Raw genomic sequence first — 6,000 nt, 5'->3', positions numbered from 1 at the left:
GTAGCAAGACAGTGGTGACAGAATTTTGACCATAATCTCAAAGTCTGCCAGAGGGATAATCTTATCCCCTTTAATTTTTCTCTTCGCTGATGTGACAGTTTTCCAGAGGAACTTTATTTGGCCTGTGGCTTTTCCTTCCCACCATGTGACTGAACATGCTGTGTAATGTGCTTTCATCACAGCACCTCACTGCTAATTTCAACTGATAAGGAGATCAAGGGGATCTAAAATGACTGGCACAGAATGGAAATCACAAAGCAGCATTAAGGCTTAACTTACAAAGACAAGCCTGCAAATAATAATAAGCAGAGTCATGACTTGAACAAAGGTTTTTTATTTTCCAAGACTGCATGTTACAGTCTATCATTCTTCCCAAAGTGGGTAAAGTTATCACTGTTAAGGCTTGTGTATTATATAAAGATGACCCATGTAAAAAGCATGACTTCCAATTGGCTGCTTCCAAAAATGTCTTTTACTGTAAAGTATTTTTGATTCTCTTGTGTAAAAATGCAGAAAGCAGCTGTATGCCTACAGGGGAATAACAAGATATGCTCAATAAGGACAGGACAGTCTTTGCTGTCTCTTAAACAACAACCCATGTGGTCCTTCCCTCCTCTGTCAACATACCTATCTCTGTCGCTGCTGCACTATCCACAGCTTCTCCTGTTTCTTCTTCTTTTGTTTCAGGCCCTTCACTTACTGTCTCACTGAGCAGCTCAGTTTCCACCTGTTCTCCCGTCTCACCTGGGAAGGGTAACCATGGAGATCAAATTAGGATCCACTAAAAAAAGCACCAAGTGTCCCAGCTTCTTTCTGTAAACCTGATTTTGTTTTGTAAGCTCTCCAATGCACATTATCAAGGTATCCCCTGAATGAACCCAGAGAGAACAAACAGCAAAACAAACACTTTTCATCATCCAGCTGAAATATGGTTGCCTTATGCTCATGAAGTTCTCCTAATGCTTTCACAAAATCCCCTTGATGCTGTATCCAAAGGAAATAATGCGTATATTTCTGCTCAAATTGTATTTTCCTGTATTTTATTTCATAGATGTGCAGTTTTATTTGCAATTGGAAAAAAAAAACAGAAATAGAAAACATGGTAACATGCAAGTCTGGCTGAAACCCTGCTTTCTCAGGGAAGCTGCTGCCTAACTCATTTCCTCCCATAGCTATGAAAGCATAAAGGGAAAGCAAAACAAATGCTAAGTATCATATGTACCATAGCATCAAAATAGAAAATCCCTTCTTCCTCAGAAGAAAGAAAGAGAGTGCACACAAGTTAAGGCATTCCTTCTACCACGGAAATAATAGGAGCAAAACTCTTTTCCCCAAAAGCTTCATTCACTCGCCCTGCACACATCACTTGGTGCTAGAGGCCCCACAACTCATCTTCAGACAGACAGACAGACAGACAGACAACTGTAAACATGTTTCTACTGATGAGATATGACAGCACAAGGTCCAGGGTGTGCTGCTCTGCCTCTGGCACTGCCCTCAGGCTTACAAATGGTGAATAATCAAATTGGAGTTTGCAGCTGGGCAGGATGTGTCTTTAACAGGTGAGCAACCCGTCATTTGCTGCTTACATAAAACAAGACTTTATTCCAAAGGATAGATGATTATGTAGAAGACAAAATTCTTTCATGAAGAGACACAGGAGAGGACAAAGCAATCCAACAACCATGCTCAGCTACAAAGGATGTGCAAAGAATGAGATTCATAGAACCAGTTCAGAGACAAGCAGCACAAAGCCACAGGAGTAGTGGCAGCGTGTGTAACTGGCTCTGGAATTCACACGGATCAGTCCTTCTGCACCTCACACTTCTGCAAGGCCAAAGGGGAGTGAGGATGTCTCCCTGCAGAGAAATACTCCTCATGTGCTTCACCTGCTTGTTCCCTGAAGAAAAGCAACCCTAGGAATGCACTTGATTCCTTACTGAGCTACTTTGTACCTTTTACGAGAAATTTGATTTCTCCTGTGAAGTGTTCATCTTCGGCAAGTGCAGTCCATGTCCTCTGGGCACTAGCCCAAGGAGGAGCATAGCCTGCAATTTCCAGGAAGGACCACACCTCCTGCTAAAGGTCCCTCCACAGCACATGGAAATCCCATCACTTCAGACACCACTGCTTCCTCACACAGCCTCTCTCCCTACCCAGTCATGTCCAAGCATTGGTGCAAAACCAGCCCGATATCTCTGCACTACTGCTTCTATTCTGCTTGTCTTGTAGCCAAGCTTCAAGGACACACTGGAGATGCCAAGTGTGCATCCAAGAGATGCTTTTTCTTCTATATCCAGCTTTATGTGTGCAGGGACAGTTGGCACATAATTAATAATTAGTAATTTATAATTTAATTTTTAGTACATGTGACTAAATAATTGAACCTTGGGCTGCGCAAATATTAAGGAATGTATCTGAGCTACCCAGAGATACAATGTTTTAAATGAGGGGTATGGTGGGACATTTTACCTGCTAAGAACAAAATGAACATTAAATTAAATAGAAGAGGTGGAACTGCTGATTAAATTTATTACAGCTTGGACTTGTAAATCCGAGGCTTCCCCAGCCACATTCTTCTATGCCTCCCATTGTACAGACTCCCTGGACCAAATTCTGACTCCAGAAGCTCATTTGAGGCTCTTAGTAAAGCCAAGAGGACCCACACAGAAGTCCCTGGAGGTAAATTTTGGTCTTCTGAATTTATGAAAGCACAAATATTACCCTCAGCGAGGTGCTCCTCTTCAGCAATATGTACTTTCTCGACGACTTCCACTAGAGAGCTGTCACTGCCCTCTGCCAGCCCACTGTCCTCTGCTGGTTCTGGCGATGGTGCCCCAGCATCTTCTCCTGGCGCTGGCGGTGAGGGGCCCCCGCTCTCCTCTCGCCACACGGAGGGCAGCTCGGAGCTCTCCTCCTCTGCTGCAGGCAGCGGCTCGGTGCCCTCTGGCTCCTCCCTTTTACTGACCGACCCCGTCTGTCCCTCCACGTCCCGGAGCGCGGCTGAAGCCTCCTCTGCCGGCAGCTGCTGGCCCGGGCTGCTCCCCTCCGAGGCCAGGCTCGCACGCTCTGCTGGCTCCAGCGGGGCTTGGTCAGCTGCAGTTCCACGGTCACCTGCAGTCACGGTGTTTGCACCTGAGGATGCTTTCAGTCACAGCGGGGCAAGGAAAGGAAAAAGAGAATTACAGACAATTGGTGAATGGGCACATAAGCTGGATGACAACTAAACCCACAGTGAACCACACAAGCAGTACCTGACAAAGAGCTCCCTCCTGGCTGGGGAAAACACTCCCTCCCAGGTCTGCTGCACATATCCAGTAGAGGATGGTGTGGCTCTTACAGTAAAAATAAGTTTTCATTTGATGCATGCAATACATTTTTACATGAAGAGAGCAGACTTGTTTGCAAGTCAATGTTCAATTACATTTTCCCTTTTGAATCTGCAGCGTGCAGGTGGTTTGCTGGTGATGGGACACTGCAGGGAAGCACCTTTTCCTACCCCAAACCAAGCACAGCATCAATGTGGGGAGTGTGAGGGAGCTGCTGTCCTGGGCTGTGTGTGAGAAGTTCTGGTGGTACCTTCAGGTGGACTGAATACAACCCCTGAGAACCCAGAGGATGAGCAGTGCTCACCTCATAAAACAAAAACCACTTTGTCTGTCTTTTTCAATACTAAACTACCATTCATACTATGTTTTGTCTAGCAAAGAAAATCAGCAACAGGAAGCCTAAACAAATTAAAACTTCCACTTCTTTCATCTTTCATCAACTTATTGGCTAGCAAAGCAATGGAGTTTGGCAGAAAAAAAATTATTAATAAAGAACTGACAAAATTACTTTGACAGGTATTTAAGGATAAAAGCTGAAGACTCAAAATGAGCTATACCTACCTATCAGACTGACTTACTAACATTCTAATGAAATTCAGTTTGACAGGATCTTGTACTTAACCTTTTCCTAAAGAATGTCAGGATGAAACCCCCGGTAATTCAAGCATGAAATCTGTTTATATAATAATTACAAAACTGGAAAAACTGTATTTTCTGAGAAAATTATGATTGCAGTGTCAATGCCAGTAAGCAGAACCATATGATACTGTTCACAGATGAACACATCTACACATGTTCATATAGACATAGATGAACAGGAAAAAAAGTAGTATACCCTGCTCTTAAAACATCTGCTTGAATATTGCTGCCCTTAAAGTAAGTTTAGAGTTCTTTTGAGACATTCAAACAAAACAGCTCCCCAGCAAGAGTCACCTTATCAGCATGTGCCTACAGACCCAGGGAAGGATGGCTAAGCCAGAAGAAGAGCAAGAACTGAGAATCTGGACTGTTGAGACAGACAGAAGGCAATTTTGACTATGAGACAGATAAAATCTCATTTGTCCCAGGAACTGTCAAATCATCCAAGTTCCAAACAACCCCTCCAAATCCACAGTGGCATGGCAATTTATAATGCAACAACAGGAGGCAAACTCAGCAATGGGTCTCTGACAACAGACCCCCCCAGGGCAAGACCCTGCCTCTGACAGGGGGAAGGGCAGAGGGCCCCAGCCCACGGGGCTCAGCGTCAATCTGTCAGGGGAATTCCTCTGTCAACCTGTTCAAGCCCCTTTGCAACCTGTTTACACTCAGTCTCCACTATACCCAATGGGAATGAGGGCTGCAGCCCACTTACACCCCCTGTAAAACACATCTTGGCTGGTTTTAAGCCTGCTGCTGGTCATTTCATCAAGTGGCAGTTCTTGCATTATGAGGAACAGCAAATATATTTCCTTGGTTGCTTTCTCTAGATCTCTATCACACCTTGTCTCCCAAGCACTCCTTTTCCTAAAATGAAGCTCAAGGTGAAAGAGATACCAAATCAGAATAGTGAGTAAATGTTAAACTTAAGCTACTCTAAGCAGTGATTAAAAAAGTAATGTATGCTCAGAGACCAGAAATTTGGTGTTTTCACATTTTTATTTTTCATCCCTTTAGACACTTTTCACACCTTCACCTTGCTCAGTGCCAGATGGAGAGAGATCATTTAAAGCCTACAGATAGAAACAAATGAGCCATGAAAATTAGCATGTTATACAGAGTTTTAATTCATGTTAGCAGTAAAAGAAAAAATTCAAATTTATTATTACTAAGAATCTCCTGCAGCTTCTATAAGCATCAGCCCTATAACTTCCAGCTAGCCCTCTCTACATCAAAACGTTTTATAAAAATTGGATTATGAAATACTGCCATGCAACACAAGATCTGCACTGCTGGAAACCGTGGAAGCATTCCTGCGCTCTCATCTGAAATGCAAAGAATTCCCTAATATGGAAAAAATAAATCCTCTCACTAATCTGTTCAATATCTTTATCCCCAAGAAAAATGAATATCATGTGGCAGTCAGCATTCCTAGAATTTCTTCTAGTTTTGTTTTATTTTTAAATTTAAAATTTTTTATTTTTCCTGCTGTAGACTCTTTTAGCTGGAGAAACAAAGAAAAACACAGTGAATGTATGTGGGCCATGGCTACAGTATTTTCTCTTTGCCTTCTTTCCTTTTGGAAAAGCCTCAAAGTTTTATGAGTTACACATCACTGGAAGAAAATGAAATGCAGTTGCCCTTGTTAACTTATTTAGAGAAGTTTTTTTCATATTATCTTTTCTTATTAAATTGTTAACATATCTGGTTAGTAATTGCCAAATTAATGCAGATCTTTCAGCTGTAATTACAAACTGCATTTCGTCCTTGCTGTGACATTAGTGTATGTATTTAGAACATTTCATGATCTATTCTGCCATGAACTTGCTTTTATACTGAATAATTAAAATACTCAGAATAAATTACTTCTGCTGTTACTTTGAACCCTTCAGTGCTCCTTTGCAGGTATCATTTAGTGGAGGATGGAAAGGCAGAGGAATTGGTACATTGACAGGTGACTGAGACAGCAGGTACAGCATAAAGAGGTTTCTCCTGATGCTTTCAGCAGATCTGTGCTGGCTCTGTGGGGGCA

At 42.5% G+C, this 6,000-nt stretch overlaps 1 long non-coding RNA gene across 1 annotated transcript; it reads right to left on the bottom strand.

Annotated features, from left to right (window-relative positions):
- Positions 1-397: 397 nt before the first annotated feature.
- Positions 398-3,058, bottom strand: LOC128944853 (uncharacterized). Its single transcript, XR_008483836.1, has 3 exons — positions 2,725-3,058; positions 628-744; positions 398-528 (listed from the first exon to the last, which is right to left on the bottom strand). It is a non-coding gene; the product is annotated as an uncharacterized LOC128944853 (long non-coding RNA).
- Between the last annotated feature and the right edge of the window lie 2,942 nt (positions 3,059-6,000).

The sequence above is a fragment of the Melozone crissalis genome, unplaced genomic scaffold, assembly GCF_028551555.1.
Source record: "Melozone crissalis strain CALT ecotype California unplaced genomic scaffold, PUWL_Pcris_2 ptg000002l_1, whole genome shotgun sequence".
Classification (NCBI taxonomy): domain Eukaryota; kingdom Metazoa; phylum Chordata; class Aves; order Passeriformes; family Passerellidae; genus Melozone; species Melozone crissalis.
This window is presented reverse-complemented; position numbering and strand designations above follow the sequence as displayed.